The sequence below is a fragment of the Triturus cristatus genome, chromosome 4_2 (assembly GCF_964204655.1).
Source record: "Triturus cristatus chromosome 4_2, aTriCri1.1, whole genome shotgun sequence".
NCBI lineage: Eukaryota > Metazoa > Chordata > Amphibia > Caudata > Salamandridae > Triturus > Triturus cristatus.
The window spans coordinates 500,797,876-500,821,212 of record NC_140586.1 but is presented as its reverse complement, the minus strand read 5'-3'; the positions used below and the strand labels follow the sequence as shown (position 1 = coordinate 500,821,212).

General features: G+C 49.2%; 1 protein-coding gene and 3 pseudogenes across 2 annotated transcripts in view; all 4 read left to right on the top strand.

The window, feature by feature from the left end:
• Positions 1-23,337, top strand: part of DNAI3 (dynein axonemal intermediate chain 3) — a 958,656-nt gene that overhangs the window by 34,365 nt on the left and 900,954 nt on the right. The window lies entirely within an intron of this gene.
• LOC146834612 (18S ribosomal RNA) lies at positions 14,932-16,650 on the top strand (annotated as a pseudogene).
• On the top strand, positions 17,526-17,679 carry LOC146834611 (5.8S ribosomal RNA; annotated as a pseudogene).
• On the top strand, positions 18,135-21,475 carry LOC146834610 (28S ribosomal RNA; annotated as a pseudogene).

Genomic DNA, 23,337 nt, shown 5'->3' with positions numbered 1-23,337 from the left:
AGAATGTGAGCAGTGCACATGGCTTGCTTCAGGTCATCAAATGCCTTTAGCCAGTTAACTGTCCACCGAACCTTCTTAGGCATTAAGGGTAGTCACAATGGACCCATATCCCTAACAAACCTCCTGTAGTACCCAGTTAGGCCCAAGAAAGCTCTGACCTGAGTTTGGGTAGTGGGAGCAACCCATTCCATGATGGTCTGGATTTAGCTCTCCAGTGGTTGAGCTTGGCCTCCACCACTGAGCAGGTGACCCAAGTATACAACCTTGCTCTGTCCTCTCTGGCACTTGGTGGCCTTGATTGTGAGGCCTGCCTTTTGCAGGGCCTCCAAAACATTTCTGATGCGATCCTCCCAGATGGAGCTAAAGACAGCAATATCATCTAGATATGCTGCACTGTAGGCCTCCAGACCTGTTAGGACTTTGATCACCTACCTCTGAAATGTGGTAGGTGCATTCTTCAAACCAAAAGGCATCACAATAAAGTGATCAAGCCCATCAAGGGTTGAGAATGCTGTTTGTGGCTTGGCACCCTCAGCAAGTCTGATTTGCCAGTAGCCAGCAGTCAGGTCAAATGTGCTCAGATATTTGGCTGAAGACAAAGTATCTATGAACTCATTTGCCCTGGGAATAGGATGGGCATCAGTCCTTGTGACTGCATTGAGGCCTTTGTAGTCCACACAAAACCTCATCTCTCTCTTGCTACCTTTGGTGTGAGGTTTTGGTACAAGGACTACTGGACTAGCCCCAGGGCTATCAGAAGGCTCAGTGACCCCCAATTCCAGCATCTTTTGGACTTCTGTCCTGATGCACTCTCTGACATGGTCAGGCTGTCTGTAAACTTTGTTTTTCACCGGCAGCCTGTCTCCTGTGTTCACTTCATGTATACACCAGGTGGTTTGACTGGGCATCAGACAGAACATGTAGTTGAACTGATTGAAGACTTTCCTGCAATCAGCTTGCTGCTGGTCAGTGACGCTGCCTACCAAGGCTACTCCTTCAGCTGACCCATCAACATGGTTCTGAGAGAGGAGATCAGGGAGGGTCACTCTCTTCCTCCTCTCCATCAGTGGCCATGAGCAAGCTCATGTCAGCCTTGTCTACAAAAGGTTTTTAGGCGGTTCACATGAAGTACCCTGTGGGGACTTCTTGGAGTACCTAGGTCAACCAAGTTGGTGACCTCACCTTTTTTCTCAAGGATGGTGTCGGGCCCCTCCATTTGAGCCACTCCATTTGGAGCTGCTGGGGCCACAGGCTCCAAAACCCATACTTTCTCTCCCGGCTGGTAAACAGTTGGTACAGCCTTTTGGTCATTCCGAACTTTCTGAAGGTCCTGACTGGTCCTGACAGGTTTTTGCTTGCCTTCTTCATGTACTCAGCCATACGTGAATGCAGGCCAAGGACATAGTCCACAATATCCTGTTTAGGATTTAGGGGTTGCTCCCAGCCCTCCTTAACTAGACACAATGGACCCCTAACTGAATGCCCAAACAGAAGTTCAAATGGGCTGTAGCCAACCCCCTTCTATGGAACCTCTCTGTAGGCAAAGAGAAGGCAGGGTAGAAAGACAACCCATTTTTGCCAGAGCTTTTCTGGGAGTCCCATAATCATACCCTTTAGGTGCGTGTTGAACCTTGCCACAAGCCCATTGCACTGTGGATGGTAGGGTGTGGTAAACTTATAGTTTACTTCACACTCTTTCCACGTTGCAGTGATCTAACTAGACATGAAGTTGGTACCTCTGTCTATTAAGACCTCCTCAGGGAAACCCACCCTGGAAAAGATTCACAGGAGGGCCCTAGCCACTGCAGGAGCTGTAGTGGTTCTAAGGGGACTTGACTTACCATTGGCTTGGCAAGTGACACAGGAGCGGCAGTATTCCTTGGTGTCTTCTGACATGTGGGGCCAGTGAAAATGAAGGACAATCCTGTAACAAGTCTTGCTTTGCCTAAGATGTCATGCAAGGGGAATGTCATGTGCTAGGGATAGAAGAAAACCTCTGAACATCTGGGGTATTACCAACCTCCTGCTGGCACCAAGCTTGGGGTCTCTACCTTCAGAAAACAGAAGCTCACTGTTGGACCTATGTCCTATGGGTAGCTTGGCTCAGGTCAACAGGCTAACATCTCCACTTGGCCTTTCATGCTTGCATCCTACCCAGCTCCCAATCTTGCGCAGCACCACCCAAAAGAAAGGACATTACACCGTTCAAGTTTTTGAGGATTGATTGAAATCTTTATCTTGTTCTCTAAATCAGGGTTACTTGGGAACAGTTTTCCTATAACATTTCATCACATTAATCAACAATACTTTTCTTTTAGTTTACCTTTACATCCACGAGTTTTTACAACATTTCAATGGGTCAATTAACTGGCCACCTAGTCTGCACAAGGCTCTTTGATCAGGCGGTTACCCTAAGTAATATACTTCTGGAAAACCATATATTATCCTCACTGTACATATAGATACTTTCTTGAAACGGATACCCTGCTGTTATGAATTAGATGGTTACCTCTAGTTGCTATATTCCAAAATCACATATTTACATCACTTTACATTGAGATACTCCCTTGGCATAGATTCTCTGCTGTTGTGACTTAAGTAAATAACTCTAAAGGTTATATTTCCAAATTCACATAATATCAGTACCTTACATTTAGAGGCTTCCTTGGTATAGATTCACTGCTGTTGTGACTTAAGTGAATAACTCTAAAGGTTATATTTCCATTATTCCATCACTTTTGCAACTCCCTCGGTCACTGAGAAGGAGTCTATTGGCTCTAGCGCTAAACCCACCAGTCTCACCAGTTGCCTGACAATTACTAGAGTAAACACAGCGTCGTGCTGGGCTCAAGACTGCATCAAACTCTCCCTCCCGGTCTATTTTTGCCCCGCTTACTGAGTACTCCTTGGTGTTCTCCTGACGGCAGTCCGGCGAAGTCTGGTGTGGCGTCCCCACAGAGCAGGCGGGGCTTCACACGCGAGTGGCAGGGATCGGTGAAAAGGCGAAATCAACCCAACCCTCTACCCCCTCACTCAAGACTCCCTTGTGGTGTGTACTTCTCCGTTGTTGGGTCTCTCCCCAGCGCACTTGCTCCGGCCGCTGTTCCACTCACTCTTCAGGAAGCACGCCCGCAGCCCTCCGTCGTCGCGCCACTTGCGGGGGCGCGGCCTGCGCTGAGGTACGACAGCAGTGGGGCGGCGCTACGGCGTCAGCCCCACTCACGTGATCCAGGGACGGCAGCCTCTAGACCGGAGCTCGTCTCCACTGCCCAAATCTCCTCAGGCTGGCAGCGGCAATGCCCCCTCACCGGTCACCAAGCCCCCTCAAGGCTCTGCAGAAACAACGGGCCACCTCCGGGGGACACCTGGTCACCTCCCGATCCCGGGGGGTGGCGATGACTCCAGGTAACGCCTCGTAACCAAGGGGGGGGGTTGAACTTTAGAGGGCCAGGAATTCTTTGTCTCGAGCCAAGATGTAAATGGACCCCTTCTCAACTGCGGGGTACCGATCTCCCCCACAGACGGGGATCAAGGGGAAAGCTCTAATTTCAGGCTGCGCCCCCAGCTCCGACCTAGTAGGGATGAGAGAAAGGGGGTCCCAGGTAGCGATTCTTCCCTCAGTCCTCCTTCAGGGTTATGGCCTCCTTGAGATTCCCCCAGGGTACAATGTTCTCACAACCCGTGGCAGACGGTGGAGGGTGGTATCACTGGTTAGGAAAATCTCGCAGACCCTAAGACCTGTCTATACCTGACCTAGTGCAGCCACCTCCCCACTCGGGTGCCGTACTCCTCACTATCTGGCTACTCGCACACTTCTAAAATGGCCGCCCACCTGTCTCCTCTATTTATCACCTTGGGCCTGACTTGCCAGAAAAGCCCAGAAGGTTCCGGAACCTCCCATGGTAGTCATGGTCCAAGTGCTGAGGTGACAGTTGGAGCCACCATTTTGTATATCTCCCTTCCCTCATCTAGTTTTCCTCAGCGGAGCACCTTGCGCCTCCCCCTCAGGTAGTGAGGGTGAAGCGCCCAGAGCCTCTACATTAGCACCTAAAAAGTTTGGTAGACAGAAAAAATGAGAAGGGGGCAAGGGACAAAAATAATAAAAGGAGGAGGGAACTGCCAAAGGGCTGACAGGTCTAACACTCACCTTCCCAATAGATCCTGTGGGACCCACTGACACTCCCTGATTCCTCAACAGCAGCTTGCTGTCTGAGCTGTTCAAGAGAGGGGCAGGATTTCTGCTCCAAACTCAAATCTGTTCTGGAAGGGCCCCCTGCCCCCAAGAACTCTGCCTGGTTCCGGCCCAAGTTCCCCTGGGATAGTTCCTTCACAGTAACTGAGGTCATCTACCTCAGGAGGGTGACTCGCACTTGGAGTTTGAGGGAGGATAATTCCTTACCCTTTCAGCTCCTTCTCTTAGTAGCACAGTGGTCCACTCTTTCAGGATCCAATGCTCCTCTAGTGCTGAGCTGTTTGGCCTGAGACCTGGTGACAGCAAATGTACTGGCAGAGATGCCCATCATCTCTGCATGTGTCCTGAACTCCACTTCAGACCAGGCTGAAGTTTCTAGATCATTGCCCAGCAGACATCTATAGGTAGGTCTAGAGAAACAACATCTCTTGTATGGCCAGTGACCCCTCCCCAGCTAGCTGCCAGGAAATAATCAGTCCTGACATTGCTAGTGTTGGTTACTTGGTACATCTAACCAAGTATGATCGGTTCAGGGGACACAAGTTTCTCTGTCACCGTTGTTACACTGTCCCCTGAGTCCCTTTAAGCCATAGCTTCTTTTACATTGATTAAATGATGTTGTCTGTCCTTGCCCAAGTTAGTGGGACTTACTAGTAAGGTGGCAAGATCTATGCCACCATCACCGACAAGGACAGCCTGAGTGGGAATTCAGACTAGGCCAGAACCCACTTCAATACCCAAGGTTAACTCTACTAATCCCTTGGTTGCTGTACTACCACTTTTACTAGTGCTAGGGGGAGCAGTTGCCTTAGGGGAAGTGTTGGTAGCTTCATTGGCCTTAGGGTAATCAGCATCTCTTGTCCAATGGATTTTTACTTTACATAAATCACACCAAGGTTTCTTTTTACCCTTCTTGGAGTTTTGGGACTCACCCCCAGATGCAGGTTTTTGGGGACCTTGAGAATACTCCTTTTTGTCTTTGCCCTTCCCCCACCCTTCTCCTGGGATTTAGAGGAATCTTGCTTCATCTGGTCACCTCCACCACCATGGTTTTTCTGCTTAACCCTGGTGCAGACCCATTTGTCTGCCTTCTTTCCCAATTCTTGGGGAGAGGTCAGATCAGAGGCCACCAGGTACTGGTGCAGTAGTTGATTCTGACATTTATTAAGGATGTGCTCCCTCATCAACAAATTGTACAATGTAAAAAAAAACAACAATCCCTCATAGTCCTGTACCTTGCTTCCATGAAGCCGGTCTTCCAGAGCCTTAATGACGCTTTCTATAAAATCAACCCAGTCTTGAGTGTGTGCCTTCTGGGTGTCCCTGAACTTAATCATGTACTGTTCAGTGGTTAAGCCAAACCCATCTATGAGGGCACTCTTCAAGACTGAGTAATTGTCAGCATGCTCTCCTCTAACAGTGAGGAGCTTGTCTCTCGTTGTTCGCAAAGGAGAGCCACAGGATAGCTGCCCACTGCACTTGAGGGACCTTCTGAACTTTACAAGCCCTCTCTAAAGCAGTCATCTGTTTATGGATGTCATCCCCCTCCTGGAAGGACTATCCTGCTCAGGTTGCTAGTGTCAAAGGATGCTTCCCTGATTCTAGGTACACATTGCTGCCACCGTGGGACCATAGTCCCATAATCTTCCTAGCTTTCTGTACTTCCAGGGGCCTCCTTATTCAGGACCAACTGATCTTTCCTGAGCCTGGGTCTAACCTTCTCAAGTTTGATCAGGTGGTATTCCCTCTGTAAGGAGTCCTCCCTCTTGCTAGATATGGAGGTGCCTATGAAATGATTGGAAGCATTGGAGGCCTGTCTACTCTGAACCCTCCCAGGAGGAATGAAGGGGGACCTACTTCTAGGCACAACCTCTGTGCCATCTGCACCATTCCCTGGGGGATCCGAGTTTACCAGTGTGGTGTCCCCAGACACCTCCTTGCCATACTCAGAATTAAGGCCAGTAGGGGGAACCCCTCCTGGCCCCTCTTCTGGAGCATCCCCACCCACATTGCCCTGTTTCTCTGTCCTTTCAGGATTCTGGAGGTCATCTTGGCTAAGTAGCTGTAAGAGGTACTTTGTGGTGGGGTTGTTACCTGCCTTTATCTTTCCAAGACTACACACGGTCCTTAATTCCTGGAACTTAAGACCACTGTACTTAGGACCCATTGGACCCATTGGGTTTAATAAGTAAAGACATGGTGTCTAGGTGTAGTGTGGTGTTGCACCTACCTACCCTAGTGGAAACTAAACTTCCTAAGATTGGAGCAAGGGTTGTGCTAGACCCTTAACAACCAATCTTAAATGTTCAGTAGAACGTACACGTCTATAAAAAAAGATTATACGTGCCTAATGCTAGTGATGGTTTTTCAATTAATCCACGCCTAGATTAGCTGGTAAAACAATGCAGGTTTGAATCCCAACCTCTGCACACCAATATACGAGGCTGGCTTAATATATGGTGCACACTTATTTAAGTGAAGCACCCTGCACTAATCCCGACAACCCTTTTGGGGATTTTCGTGGTCTTAGACAACCATAGAAAGCTCTCTAAGTGGTAGCTGTGGAAAACAGCCTTCAGGCTTAGTCCAGAAGAAGTGTAAAGCAGCTTGTTTCATCAGTTCTTATCATATAGTGTAGGGTAAGTGAAAAAGAATCACATAGTGTAGTAAGAAAAATATGTAATTGTTATAAACACTCACTAACATACTGCAATATATCCTCCCCGGAGATATACTCACAATGCACACAATACTTCAGTAATAGAACACGTAAGTAGCACAAATACACAGTGATCTCCTGAGGGAGACGAAACCATATACTAATAAAGTGGATTGCGAACCACAACCTAAGTCGAGACTGGACGCAGAAGACATAGAATAGCTGGGGACCCAAGGTAAATACACAGGAACCCCACAAGGGCCGTGTGCAGAGTGGAAATACGACTGCATGGTCAATATAAGTCAATAGGGAAGCCGCAGTTGCAGTTTTCAAGAAGGGCCCTTCCCAGAGGACCCTGGAGAAACCCTATGGAAGCTGGAAGGTTGCAGACCCCACCCGTGGATACCCCTGGAACCAGGAAATCTACACCAGGGAAGCCGGGTACATAGGTGCAAAGTGATGTCGGAAACCGCTGTAGACCACAATGGAGGACAGTAAAGATGCCGCTGGCAAAGAAGGTGAAAGAGTCCGGTGGCACCCAAGCATGGATTCAGGAAGAGAGGTGCCTGCAAGCAGAGGGGACACCCAGGAGGTATCCGGAGGCACGGAAGACAAATGTCCACCAATGTCTGAAGATGCAGGAGTTGACAGTGACCTTGGCGCTGTAACTGTGCAGACCCTAGCACCGCTGCGGAAGACCAGGAGCTGTTTTCAAGCTGTCTCACGTCGGATGTCAGGAGCCAGGGGATCAGTGTCCGGCGGGAGCACCAACAAGCCTTGGCAGTGGCAACAATCCTGGCACACGAAAAAGGTGCAGTTTCGAGACCCACAATGTCCAAAGGACTCGCCACAATCAGGTAAGGCAGAGTATGCCGGAGCAAACAGGGGAGCCCACTGGAGCCAAAGAAGACCCTCAAGAGAGCCCACGGGCCAGAGGCACAGGCGTTGCCAGAGGAGCTTGACCACCTCAACAATGATGCAGGCCTACTGTGCAGAGGATGTGGTGAGGACAAACATCTTGGTATAAAGAGATGCTGGAGGCTGGAGCTTCTTGGACCCCAAAGATCTCTGGTGAAGAGAGTCAACAAACCTTGGCAACGGCAAGTCGACACGGTGCACAGTGGTACTGCTCCAGCTGTTCCGACGAGGGATACTGGCTTCAAATTTGCTGTGAAGACGGTGCAGTCCTCAATGGAGTTGTAGAACTACCACCTGTGTTGCTGAACCTTTCGGAGTCCGTGGGAGCTCATGAACAGCAGACAGGTCAGCTTCGTTGCGGTGCCTGCAGATGCAGGGGAGTGACTCCTTCACTCCAATGGAGATTCCTTGGGGTGTCTTGGAAGCCCACAGGTCTGGAGAAGAATCTATATGGAGCACAGGCACAGATAACGCAGAAGACTGGCAGGACGATGAGACCAGGAGCAGCAGCAGTCTTCCAGATGCAGTCTTGTACCCAAAGCGAAGCCCAATGAAGTCCAAAGTGCCCAGATGGTTGAAGATGAAGTGGTTTTGGATCTGAATCTTGTCTCATGATGAATCTAAAGACCCACCCACATGTAAGCCCTTAAGTGCCCTAAGGAAAGGGTTGGGTAGAGTCAAGGGTCCCTCCCAGAGTAGGGGCTGGACAGTGGGGAGGATACTCCGATATCCTTTGTCCAGTTTCGTGCCAGAACTGGTTCCAACTAGAGTATGCAAGGAGGGCATCCAATGTGACCTTCTAAGCGGTCTAGCGCCCCCACCCTGGCCCAACAAAGTAAGTCCTGTCAGGGAGGTGGTCCTACTTTCCTGTGACAGTAAACCTATTGTCCTACCTTACCCTGCTTGAGCTTGGCTCGGCAGCATGAGGGCAGAATCATGTCTTTAGTCGGCAGCAGCCATAGCTTGCTGTCTGGGTCTGAAAGACTGGTACTGGGAGCACAAAGGGCTTCCAGGTGGAGCCCCACAGTGCATGGAATCATTTACGTTTTTGATGTGGGGGTATGATTCCAACATGTTTGTTGTACGCCGCAGTGAGCACTAGATTACAGGGACGCGGTATTATGGACAGGTCACAAACTCTTGACTTTTTTACTACGAATTACATACTTACATCCTACTTTGGTGAGACGTTTGATGATGGACACCGTACTTAGCTAGAGATTTATTATTCTGTAGGATACTGGATTCAGAAAGAACAGGTGTACATAAGATACTTTGTATCAGGAGTTCATGGACTTGCAAAGAAGGATTCAGCAAGTTACAAGGGCTCTGGTGTATGTGTTTTCTTCAACTTTGGCATCGTACCGTATGGATTCTGCGAATAAACTTCAAGCAGGCGAAATTGGATTTTAGGCCCTGAAGAAGTCAATTGTGTATTACATCGCACGACCAAACACGTGTTGGCTGGTTTTCTGCAACTAGAATTTGAGATCAAGCTGTGTCTTGAAATTATTGCCTAGCTACAGTGGAGAAGTGATCAATTCGAATAAACAATTTGAACTTGAACTTGGATCAAGAATTTTGGGATATTGAGACAATATAAAGGACTACTTGTGTGCTCGGGGTGACTTTCATTTAGTTGATACCAAACATGGCAAGGTTCATTACAGCCAGTTTAGAGTTAGCCATTGCGTAATGATGCATGGCCACTCTATGTATCATGATGGCTGATGCACTTAGAACGCCTAGAGAATGGACCCTGGGAATTTTTGGGGTGTCCTGCTCATGCAGGGGCACCCTAACACTTATAACCAAGCACCCTGCCTTCAGGATTGAAAGGCCTGCCCTAGGAGTGACTTATAGGTTTTAAGTGTAGTGACCACAGATATAAGAAAGCGTATATCTGTCGTAAGTGGTGCCAGCACCAGCTTTCACAGGCTGGTGCTGGCACCACTAAGCAAACTCGTAGTCACAATTTGAGTGGTCTCCCATGGGTGGCATAATACATGCTTCAGCCCATGAGGGACCCCTGGGTTACCTATGCCCTGGGTGCTTTATTACCATATACTAGGGACTTACAAAAGTACACCAGTACCCAATCTGGGGGGGTACCTAAGTAATCACCATGGTCCAATTTAGGGAGGAAGCACTGAGACTGGGGTCCTGATTAGCAGGATCCCAATTAGACTAGTCAGAAAAACATTATGACACTAGCAAAAAGTGGGGGTAACCATGAAAGCAGATTCTACTTTCCTACACAATCTGAGCAGGAATCAGAACTCCGAGTCAAATGACATGCTCCAGCTAAGAATTATTATCTACCTTATTGTAATAATATAAGCAGCAGTCACAAATTTCTTTCTAATCGACATGCGATGCAACAAGTAGCCGATTATAAAGAAAGGATTTCGGATCTCAACTATAATAAGGTTATTTCAGTCAAGTTCTGAAGTCATGGTGCCTGCTGCCAGAGCCAGCATCTGAGGTGAAAGGCAGATCAAGTCACACTGTATAATTAAAGCAGCCGTTTAAAGCAACAAACCAAACATTGCTTTTATTTCTTGTCCAGAAAGAATATGTTTATTTTTGCACTCCCTAGAGAAAGCTAGAATCTTTCTGTATGTTTTGACACATTCTGAGCTACTGCAGATATATATTTTTTTTAACTGACTTGTATTGAACTGTTTCTAATATCAGTTTGTATTAAATATTCAACAGTTTTTTTTATTTGTTTAAGTTTGCTCTAGAGGTTTTATTTTTATTCTTCATGTTTGCAAACACACTCTTGCTTTCATAGGAAAGACCTACACACCAAGGTTTTAAGACATTTGCGGGGAAAGTGATAATGAGACCATGTATTATATGGGATAAAGTACCCCTAGCATACATGATGAGGATATTTCAAGTCACCTTGGAGTTCCATAACCTTATAAAGGTATTCAGCCTTCAGCCTCGTTTCTTTGTATGGTTATGGATCTCCTCAGTGACTTGCAATAACCTTATAATGTATGGCAGGGGTACTTTATTTATTATATAACTAAGAGATTGGACAACTGGGTTTTGGATGGAAGCTGTGCTCCCAAGTCATCACTCTCTCATATTCCCAAACCTGTGCTGTGACAAAGAAATTTGGGTCTGTTGTTCCAAGTCTACATAAGTGTGCTATATTGTTTCTGTTGGTTGTGTTTTTTAAATTTCATTACATTTGTTTCATAAGCCAGCACATAATTCAGATATGGGGTCATATACCATGCGTACATGGGTGGTGAGAAATTTGCCATATCAACTTCAGTGTGCGGCATTTCCTTCATGTGACTCAGTGTTCAGAATTCCAAGCTGCCCTTGAAGTGAGTGCTCATTTGAAGCTTTAAGCCCAGTTAGGGTTCCAGGAGGCCGGATACATTCTTTCAAATGTCCTCCTCTGTCACTTGGTATGTATGGATTACAAGAATGGGTAGTACTCTGGCAGGCCAAGGGTGAGGACCTGGGGACCTGTTTTCCATGCACGTGTAGGGAAGTGCCTGGAATGGGAACCAGCTGGCCCGTGGAGGGCTCTCCTGCTTGCCATTGTGAGGAGCTGTGACCGAGCCCTGGGTTGGAAGCCTCAAAGCTCGGCTTTATTTCTCAGCCCACCGGTGCTCAAAGTGACCGGACATGGACCTACAGCCTCCCCTGCCTGCCTAGGATAAGCTCTGACCAGGCCCTGGTTCAGAGCTATGGTGGGCCTGGGGATGGCACGTCTCTATTCAGTGACGTGCCATTCCACTTGGAGCCCAGAAAGGGGACCCGCAGGCCCAAACTGGCCTCCCTTGCTTGCTCTGGGTAAGAAGCTCTGACCGGGCCCTGGGTCAGAGCTCCAGCTGGCCTTGGGGTTTACCCTCCAGCCCTGGGCTCCTTTCTCCACCATGCCTTGCTGCGAAGTGCCTGGGACAGTGTCCAACAGGCATTGGGTGAACTTTCCTGCTTGTCTGGGTTAAAAAGCTTTGACTGGGCCCCTGGTCAAGGCTCTGGCTTGCCTGGGGATGGAAGCCCCTGGCCATGGGCTCCCTTTGCCAGCCTGCCTTGTTGAAACATACCTGGGACAGAGTCTCACAAGTAGCAGGAGGATTCCCTGCTTGTCTGGGTGCAGAAGCTCTGACTGGGCCCTGTGACAAAGCTCCCCTGTTCAGTTTGACCCCTAGTATGGCCCTGCGAAGACACAGGAGAGATGTAGAATAAGCGAGAGGCCCATGGGTCGCCAGTGAAATAAAGCTACTCATATTACTTTTTCAATTAGCAGGTGAGGCGGGGGTAAGCCCAGAGTAGCTCCTGCTTCTGGCTCCAAGCGCCTGTACCTGCCAGGCGCGACCAGGTCCAGGGACAGGAGCATGTGGGGTGTTTGAATGGGGCGCTACACCTGGCAAATGATAAAGCGGGTCTCCTAAGGTGAGTTCAAGGAGGACAGGAGCTTCTTGTGGATCAGAAGGACAAAAGCTTGCTTGATCTTGTTTTTTAGTATGAATAGAGACTATGAAAGCTGGGCTTCTGGATCCTTTAGACATTTTGGGTTTCCAGCAGGAGGTGTCAGAAAAGTTTTACCAAAGGGATAACTAACTTGTGGCAGCCAAGCCTTCATAGCGACACCAGTTTTGATCCTTCAATTTTGACTCTTCCCATCATTGTAAAACAGAATTCACCAAGTGTTGGATTGTTAACCCTCTAATAGGGAACGTGAGCTGGGCTTAATTTGATGTCTTTTTTACTGAGTTTTCAACAAACAAGATGCAGTGAGACATGGGGCCTAGGTCATAGGCCGGCAGCTGTCATTTTGCTTCGCAGAGCATCAAAATAACATAAAATAAGAACTTCCCGGCCTCCCTCCCTATTCCCCCTCCCCTTCCATCTCCTCCCCCATTCTAGATGCCTGAGCAGCAAGGTGAAAAACAGACCCAGCACTCCGTAGCACTTGGGGTAATGTTTAGTTTGCGCTTTGACTCAGTTCGGGAAGGCGAAGCAGCCGCAGATATCTAGGGCAGGACAGCGCGCGGAATTCAGTGCACAGCAAGTTCCCCTAGGATGGAGTGGAAAAGACCTGCCACGAGGGCTTCGAAATCACCATCACTGTCGTTGTGCACCATACCTCGGATGCGGATGTTATTCCGACGGGACCTGTTTTCTAAGTCCTCAGTGTGGGCCTGCAAGTCCAGATTCTGCTACTGCAGCCGGAGGACCTCTTGTTGGAGGTTCTCCAGTTCCTCATCTCTCCCAGCTTCATGCTCTTCCAGTGTGTGCACTCGTTCCCCCAGCGAGTCCACTCATTCCCCCAGCGAGTCCAAATCACGACGTATGTCCTGCAGGTCCACCTGGAGGTTGCGCTTCATGGTAGCCAGGTCGTCTCGGAGTGAGGAAAAGATGGACTCCAAGAAGGAGCGGCTGACCGGGGCTCGGGCCCTCAGTCCCCTCAGTTTCGTCTGCACTTCCCGGGATCGTCTGGCATTCCGGCTATTGAGTAGACTTCAGCAATAGCTCCTTCACAGACCTTTCCTTCCTGCCTTTGGGGACAACCATGACCTCCGCATGTGTAGGGCCCAGCACCTGAATGGGAGTGAAGTGCACCAGGGTCTGCCTGTGAGGGATGCCGTGAGAAAGCGGCAGGGAGTAGTGTCAAGCCAGAGGACCACAGCTCTATGTCCTCTCACTCAAAGCCCTCCCGGTCACCTTATGTGCACAGCACGGCGTAAGCGTGGTAACTGCAAGGACCTGCTTCTGGGCCTTGTCTCCTCGGTGCAGCAGTGATGGCGTCAATCTCGCAGCTAGGGCCCCTGGGGTTGCGCTCCTGCTTCTGAGGCTCCGCTGCCAACGAGGGGTTCAAACACCAGCAACTGGGGTCTCAGGAGTCTTCGTGGTCAGGGCGATGTGTGGAGGGGCCCTGCCACGTCTCTGGGCAAGAAGTAGCTGCGCCTGCAAGACACGATACACTGAGTTCTGGCCGGGGGGCTTGCACGACCTCTGGGCTCTTCAGTCTAGTGCCAAGGAGGTCGAGGGGCCCCTTAGGAGGGAGAGGGGCTCCAAATATCCTCCTCTGCCAGGCCCATGGGTAGCGGGCCCAGCCAGAGAGGCCCGCTGTGCACGCTCCCCTCTGGGGCCTGGCAGATGACCAGGCCGTATCCCAGAGCCTCTCGGGTGTAGCATGGCCCCGTGTGCACTTCTCTCCGCCCCTGTCATCCGGGGCCGCACCGACTCCAAACAATCCAGGCGAGTCAGCGTCTAGGATCCTCTCCACTGGCACCTCTGAGAGGAGGCGAGCGGATAGCTTAAGAGTCCCGGGTGCCATGTAGGCCGCAAGAGCGGTGGCCACTCCCTCTCCAGGACACAGAGGATGAGCCTTCACGCTATTGTGGCGCCCGGGTCTCGCATGGCCGTCAAGGCCCGGGTCGACACATGCGGCTCCGATCTTGAATCGTCCGCAGTTCCATTTGGGGGAGGCTGTCTTGGAGATGCGTTGCGGCAGCCCCCAGGACACACTGGGGACAGCCGCGGTATACCGGTCACTCGCCTGCTCCACGGAAATTGCTGTGGGCCTCCCCAGACAAATGGCGGCTCCGTAGGGTGTTCCCGCTGCGGCGTCACCACAACACTCTTCCTGTCGAGCAGCACATCTCCGGGGGCGCTCCCTGCGAGGAACAGCATCCCGCATCGCCGGGAATGCAGCAAATAGACTGGTGGGAGCGGAGGGGGCAGTTTAGCCATGACTGTACTCTGATTGTGATGGCTGGGATGACTGCTTCTTTCAAGAAAAAGAGCTTTCAGTCCGCTTGGACTGTCCAACCAGAGGATCTGCCTTTTGTGGAGGCCTTTTTGAAGACTGAAGGTCAAGCGGCCTGGCAGCTTGTGAAGTGGCTTACCAGAGTGGATGGAGTGGAGTGGCTCTAGTCCCGGATGTCAACTGAAAGTCTGAGCGCCATAAGCCTCTCCATTGCCCTTCTCCATCCAGCGCATTTCCCAGCAGCTCGGACGGAGGTGGACCTGGCTGCCCAGCCCAGGACATAGCACCCTGTGTCTTGCACAGGTTGCGCCTTGGTCTGCCTTTCCCTTCTGCTGTTGCAGAATACGCTGGGTCCGATGGTGCCCTTGTGACTGCCCTTTCCCCCAGCCACTGTAGGCAAACAGGGGCTTCCAAAGCAGGCTCCAGAGGGTTGTTAAAGGCGGTTCAGGACAGGCACGTGGCTCCTCCAACCATCCAGCAGGTGCAGCTGTCTGGTTGATACTCATTAAATCAGTTATGGTTCCTTTGGTTGATCCAGCTGTTTCTTGGATAACTGTGGTAATTCTAAAGCTAAAACATGCTGACAATTGTTGACCTTCCGAAACGCGTGCATTTATCAGACCTTCACCAATCCATGGTTGCCGGCCACTTTTATGACTCTAGATAACCTCAGGCTGATTGTACGTTCTGGTGATAGCAATGATACATACAGATGTCTACCCTATCAACTTTCAATGATACTTTTTGACGCCTACCCGAGTGACCACAGGTAACGAGGAATCTGGGTTTGATTCTGGAGAAGGAGCTTAGGACACATCTCCCACATCCAAGGAAGGCAGCAGGCACGCAAATTACACACTCCTGACTCAGGGAGGTAATGATGAAAAATAACAATGCAGGACTTTCGGGGCCCTATAATTGGAAAGAGTACACTTTAACTCCTTTAACGAGCATCAATTGAAGGGTAAGTCTGGTGCCCGCAGCCACAGTATTTTCAGCTCTAATAACGTATATTAAAGTAGCTAAAGTTAAAAAGATCTTAGTTGCATCTTGGAATGGATCTGGTGATCCTTTGTGTGGCAAACTATTGCCTGTTCCAACCCCTGCCTCTCGGCGCCCACTTGATGCTCTTGACTTAGTGCTCAAAGAGGTACGGTGCCTGAAGACTTCTACTAGGAATAATGGAATAGGGCTCTGGTTCTATTTTGTTGGTTTTTATAACTGATGCCAGGATTAAGAGGGAGGGTCTGGAGCATTCGTATTTTGCTGCCAGAGGTAACATTCTTGGACTGGCGTAAGACGAGCAAAAGCATTTGCCAAGAATGTTTTCATTAATCAAGAACAATACAAGAATACAATGAGATACTGTCGCAGTTCCAACCATAAATTATACCAACTAGCAATCCAAGGATGTTATACCCATGACCGAATGAACAGCTTCCAGCAGGGGAGTATGGTTGCAAAGCTGAAACTTAGAGGAATTGACGGAAAGGAACCACCAGGAGTGGAGACTGTGGCTTAATTTGACTCTAAATGGTTAACCTTGCTCGGACATGGAAAGGGCTGACAGATTGATAGCTTTCCTTGATTCTGTGAGCAATGATGCTTGGCTGTTCACAGCTAATGGATCAATTTATCTAGTTAATTCTGATAACAAACAAGACTCCTCCATGCTAACTAATTACGTGACCCCCCGTGGTTAGCGTTCAACTTCTCAGAGGGACAAGTGGTGTTCAGCAATACAAGATTGAGCAATAACAGGTCTGTGATGTCCTTAGATGTCCAGAGATGCATGTGCGCTATACAGAACGGATCAGCGTGTCTACCCTTTGCTGACAGGTGCGGGTGACCTGCGAACCCTGTTCGTGATAGGGGTTCGAAGTTGCAATTACTTCCCATAAACAAGGATTTCCCAGTAAGTGCGGGTTATAAGCTCATGTTAATTAAGTCCCTGCTCTTTGTACACACAGACCATTGCTACTATAGATTACATAGTATAGGGAGGTCCTCGGATCGGCGTCACCGGGGTCGGGAACGGCTCTGATAGAGCTCTGAGAAGATGATCAAACTTGACTATCTAGAGGAAGTAACCGTCGTCACAGGGTTTCCGTAGATGAACTTGCAGAAGGATCATTAACAGCAGAGCGGCCTGAGCAACTTTCATTGACAGCCTGAACCCATGCTCACCCAGCAGGTACCTGGGCATAACCCAATTTGCAGTGTCTCCCTGGGCTGCACCCCCCAAAGGCCCTGCCTCCCGGGCCCTCTCAAGCCTGATCTCGCCTTGCCTGGGTTTCGGGTGACCTGAGGAGTGGCATGTCTTGGCTGGCAGGGCAGCCTGAATGAGAAGGAGCTGGGGCCATAAGGGAACCCTGGCTCGTCTCAGTGGAGATGCCTTGCCATTCAAAGCCAGTGTGAACTGCTTTGAAGGGTGGGACGGGATGCGTCCTTGGCCCCTTGAGCTTCCACTCAAGTACCAGAAGTGGGTGATTAGTTTTAATGGTGTGAGGGAACCTAGCTTATCTCCTCTCGGTGGCTTACACCAGTGCTAAGAAGACCTCAGCCTGCTGACATGGTTTTGGGCTACCGCCTCAGTTGGGGACTCTTGACATGCAGGGGCTGAGCCCTGACTCCCACCAGCCACGATGGGTGACAGATGGCTGATGTGCAAGTGGGGCAAACTTCCCTCATTGACAAGTACCTGGTGACCTGGTCCCTTGTGGCCAGGATTGGGTTTAAAGATTTGCATGGCCATGTCCGGGAGGGCCGGTGGTAGAGCTTCCTACCTCTGTTGTTGTGGGAGCTTCTCAAATGCCTGCTTGCTGTGGCAGTGGGGTGGGGTTCCCTGGCCGAACACCTGGAAACGTTTTAAATAATTGAGGCCAACTTCTAGAGGTGAAGCTTGATGGAGTGCTGGGCTGTCTCACTGCATGGGTGGTGGATCGCTGGTACTGACTTCCTTCAGCCTCACCTGCAGCTAGAAGTGGGCAAACGTTACAAAAATTGCCTTTGACTCTTGGTGGTGTATCACTCAGCTGACTTATCAATGAAGAATGCAGCTAGCTGAGAGAATTAGCGTGAACTGCAGGACACATTGATCATCAACATTTCCAACGCAACTTGCAGCCTCGAGTTCCTCTTGGGGCTACGCCTGTCTGAGGGTCACTTGAACATCAATCACCCTTGGGCTCTCCCAGAGCATGTTTGGGGTTGTTGCAGAGGGGCTCTGCTCCCTTTGTCCTCCCATGATCAGAATCCTGACCCCCATCAAAGGCCCTCCATTCTACCGCAGTGGTATGCCACCAGCATGCCTGGTCTTCTCGTCCTTGTTGGGATGAGTTGGTGTCCGGTCTGCCCTGGGCCTACAAAACCTAGGATGCCAGCTGTGTGCTGTGTGTAGCTGTCTGTGGTGTCTCATGGCTGCCCACGTGCACCACTTTGGGTGCCCACTTCTGGGACTTGAAAGGCCCCCTGCGTGCCCACGAGTGCTGATACCCATGCAGGCTCCCGCAGGCTTTGGTCTCTGATCTGTCCTGCCTTGACCCCCATGTGCAAAAGTGTGTCTCCCTTCAAGTTCCCAGAGAATTGGTCCGCCTTGTCCATGCTTCGGCATCTGACTACGATCTCAGATCATACATGGCAATCTGCTGAATTCAAGCATTTTGCTAAGTAGAGGAAGATAAACTAAACAGGAGTCCATTGGAAATGGCGAGTAAAGAGGAAAGAACCAATTTCCTGCCTGACGGTGGGTGTGGAAATGTACTGTACAATAGACCAATTCCCTGGCATTGCTCAGGGGGCACAATTCCTTCTGATTTATGCTCACACTGCGGATGGTAATAGGTACGATAGCAGCTCCTCGTGCCCCCAGATTGGGCTTCCTGGAGTCTGGTTGCTTGGGAATGCAGCCCAAAGCAGGTGGTAAACTCCATCTAAGGCTAAATACGGGTGTGAGACCAGTAGCCAACATGCACCGTAAGGAAAAGTTGAAAAGAACTTTGAAGAGATAGTTCAAAAGGGAGTGAAACTGTTGAAAGGCAAACTGGTGGTGTCTGGGCAGTCTGACAGGAGGATTTCACACAGCAGGAAGCTCGGTCGCGCGGGAAGGCAGATCCCCTCTGTTGGACTGCCACCTGAGTGTACCCGGCCCCGCAAGGTGTAGTACCTCTGTGGGGGTGCACATGACTCTCTCTGGGTGGGTTGGGAAGGCTTTGGGGTGGTAGGTGGGTCTCTGCTACAGCCCTCTTTAAAGCAGCCTGGCAGTTTCCACTGGACTGATGTATATTGACTGCCTCTCTGCCCTCCCCTGGCAAACGTCTCAGCCCTCTTGGGTTGCAACTGGCAGGTAAGGGGGACCAGGCCTCCTGCTTCTTGCACAACTGTTAACTGGGGTGGACTATGCTCAGTGCACCCAACCATGTTGTGCTGCTGGGTGGGGGGGGGGCGATGCCAGACACCAGGGGTCTGTGGCAATGTCGGTTACCCACCTAACCGATCTTCAAACACAGACCAAGGGATTTACAACAAGCACAAATCATAGGGCTGACCCGAACCCGGTGGTACAATGAAGGTGATAGCTGGTGTGTGCCGACTGAGGTGACCTGCCCTTGCTATGGACGCACCACTGGCCCATCTCATCCACTCTATTGTGGAGGTGGAGCAGGAGCATGTGTAATAGGACCCGAAAGATGGTGAACTATGCCTGGACAGGGCAAAGACAGAGAAAACTCTGGTGGGAGTACATAGTGGTCTTGACATGCAAATTTGTCATTCGACCTGGGTACGGAGGCAAAGGACTAATCAACCATCCAGTAGCCGGTTCCCTCTGAAGTTTCCCACAGGGTAGCTGGTACTTGGAACACCCCAGTTTTATCTGGTAAAGAAAATGTGTAGATGTCTTGGGGACGAAACAATCTTAACCTGTTCTCGAATTTCAAATAGGTAAGAGGGCATGCTCTCTAGCATGGATCCAGGCATCAAATGTGAGTGCCTAGTGGGCCACTTTTGGTAAGGAAAACTAGCGCTGAGGGATGAACCTAACACCAGGTTAAGGTACCAGATTCCAATGCTCCTCAAATCCTACAAAAGGTGTTTGCTGATATAGACAGCAAGGTGGTGACCTTGGAAGTTGGAATCCACTAAGGACTATGTAACAACTCGCCTGTTGAAACAATTAGCCCTGAAAATGGATGGTGCTGGTGCGCCAAGCCCATACCCAGCAGTCGTCAACACAGAGCGGCGGAGTCTAATCTACGATGAGTAAGAGGGCAACTGAGGTGCTCACAGAAGCCTTCAGTGAGGGCCAGGGTGTAGCCACCACTGTTGCAGATCTTGGTGGTAGCAGCAAATATTCAGACAAGAACTTTGAAGGCCAAAGTATAGACGGGTTCCATGTGAACAGCAATTAAACATGGGTCAATTTACCTAAAAGATGGGCATGTTTTGGCAAGTGACATGCAATGCCCTCCATTGCCCTGGGATGATTGAAGGGAATTGGATTAAGCTCCCTGTCTCAGAGTGGTAGGGATGGACGCCCTTATGGCATCCAGTGCGGTAACACAAATTCTCCCTGAGAAGCCGGCAGGAGCTTCGGAGAGAGTTCTATTTTCTTTGTTGAAGAGCAGGGCAACCTGGAATGGGTTGCCCCAAAAGAGGCACTCAAGCCTTAGAAAGTGCCATGGTTCTGACGAGGTAAGGCGAGCTCTCACTAGTCGTTAAAAATTCAGGGAAGAAGGTGTAAATCTTGTGGCTGGGGTGTGAAGTGGGGTTGGACATGAGCTGTACCTGAACAAGGAATCGCCTCGCGGCAGCAGCAGCTCTGGAATATGAGCCAGTTCCTTCTTGCAGATCACCCCAGCTGCGGTGGTCACCTCTCCACATAGTCCTCTCGTGGGCTCTGGCTGGCATTCGCCTCGGCCAGCACCTGTCAACTGACTCTGAACTGGTGCTTACCAGGGGGATCTGAATATTTAATTACAAAAAAGCATTCTGAAGGCGTGAGGTGGGTGCTAATATGATGTGAATACTGACGAGTGCTCAGAAAGTCAAAGTGAAGATATTCAATGAAGCTCCAGTAAACTGTAGAAGTAACCATGACTGTTAAGGTAGCCAAATGCCTCATCATCTAAATAGTGATGTGCATGAAGAGAAAAACAAGATTCCCACTGTCCCTACCTCCTATCTAGTAAAATCACAACCAAGGGAACAGGCTTGGCAGAATCAGCAGGGAAAAAAGAACACTGTTGTGCTTGACTCTAGCCTGACACTGTGAAGAGACATGAGAGGTGTAGGGTATGTGGGAGTCTCTTGGCCCGCCGGTGAAATACCACTACTCTTATTATTTTTTGCACGTTCCCAGTAAGGCCGGGGGGGAGGCTCTTGCTTCAAGTGCCAGGTGGCTGCCAGGCGTGACCCGCTCTGTGACAGTGGCAGGTGGTGAGTTTGAATGGGGCAGTACTTCAAACAATAACTCAGGTGTACTAAGATGTGCTCAAAGAGGACATAAATCTCCTGCAGAGATGTAGGGCAAAAACTTAATTGATTTTGATTTTCATTATTAATACAGACCATGAAAATAGGGCCTCACGATCCCTCTGACTTTTTTTTTTTTTCCAAGCACGAGATGTCAGGCGATGTTGTGGCAACCAAGTGTTCATAGAAACATTGCTTTTTGATCTTTCAATGTCGTGCTCTTCCTATCATTGGGAAGCAAAATTCACTAAGCATTGCATTGTTCACCCACTAATAGGGAACATGAGCTGGTTTCAGACCATCATGAGACAGGTTAGTTTTATTATACTTACGATGTGTTGTTGCAGTAATAATCCTGCTCAGTAGAAGAGGAACTGCAGGTTCAGATATTTGGTCAATGTGCTAGGGTGAGGAGCCAGTGGGGCATCTGTGAGATTATGACTGAACACCTCTGTCAGACTCTTTTCCTAAGCTCTCATGATACCACAGTGCTGAGGAGTTTCGATTGTCCTGGGATAGCTGGTCTTTGGTCCGATGCGTAGAGCAGCTCACTTGGGAACTGGAGTGCATATGGATGTGCATCATCTCCATTGGCATGTTTGTGATCATCCTCTGAGTCATGCTTTTGTCTCTGTCTGCAGGTGCCCATTTCCCACTTGGGTCTCTCTGCCGCCAGGCCATTAGGAGGTATGGGTTGCAGGCTAGTGTAAGGCTGCTTCCTCCACATGCAGTGAGGCAAGGGACCACTTTCTCCTCCCCTGCACCATGTGCAGGAATGAGGCATGATCCCTCACAGGTCAGCAGGATGATCCGATGGCCAAAGCAGGCATCAGGAGATTCATCTGGAGGCAAGAAGCTCAGATGACCAGTCGGTGGCTGGCTGGCCAGATGACTAGTTGGTGGATGGCTGACCAGATGACTGGTGGGCCAGCTGGCGCAGCTAACTCTTATTTGTGTCCCTGGTTCTGTAAACCCCCACTTTCTAGGGGGCAATATAGTTGAGGAAATATAGCTTCCCAGGTAGGCCTAAGGGGACGGGTTGACTGGAGGCTTAACCCTCCTTAGCTCCCCAAGCTCAAGCACCAGGAAGGTGGAAAGCACCAACCAGGGGCAGTGTTAGTCGATGAAGTTGGTTGACAGGCTTTCAGCATACCATCTAACAAGTGGCAATGATATCTTACAGGGAAGCACTTCAGCTCAGGTATCAATTTTCACAGGTCATCACACAAAAGTTTCATATACGTAGCTGAGTCACTGCAAATACGAACAATATCTCTCCAATCTTTGTTGAACTTGGAAAGAACCTTTTTTGCAGAGCATTCCAAGTGACACTGCTGTTCCATGTTTTCCAAAAGTCTGATGTCATGTTTTCACCACTATCCAAGATGCTTAGTGATAGCACTCTTTGCACATATACTTGTGACTATACCTTGCATTGAATGTTTATAGCCTGAGGTGTTGGCAATTCACCTACTATCAATACTGACTCACTAGAAACTAGGGGCTGATGAATTGAGAGTTTTTACTCATTCTCTGTGGGTAAATGTGATGACACATACTAAGAAAGACTCTTATGAAACCAGCCATTTTACCTATCAGTGAAAGAATCAAACACAGCCAAAACATCAAATATGATTTTGATATTTCCTCTCTCTATACAATTTATAAAATAATTAAACAAGGCCTAAAACATGCTTCTAAACCCTGCATCTTTAGACCAAATACCACAAAACTGAAAAAAAAGCAAAAGGAAGACTGGGCTAAAAAAATCTGAAAAATTGTACTAGTCCTGCAGGTCTAGTACCTTGAAAAATCTTCTCGACCTAACAGTAACCTACTTGACCTCCGTCTCTGAAAGCGTAGCAAAAGTGACAAGATAACAAGATTTAAAGGCATCTTTATTGCTCATTTGCTTTGTGAGCAATAAAAAGACCTTTAAATCTTGTTATGTTGTCACATTTGCTCCATTTTCAAAGACGGAGGACAAAAGTTAGTATGTTTTCCTACTTGCCAGAAAGGGCGAGTAGGACCTAAAAATAGCTCGACCTCATAAAATTTACCTCGCAAATTCGAGCGGTCGAGTGGATTTGTCGAGCCCTGGAAGAAGAAACAATATTTTAGTGGTATCCCTAAACAACAAAACTCAAGCAGAATAGTGTTGGCCTAGTATTTCTTACTGGTAGCTTGTATAACAAAGCTACATTGTATTGGCCCCTTCAGGAAGAAAAAAACTACTCTTTCACTCTCTTTTTTCCTTTCTCTTTAATGACATTTAGTTTGTGGTTGTGCAGGTGTTTTGTCAGTGTTTATATGTTTTCATTGGTGAGGGCTATTTATCTTTCAGTGGGGTTT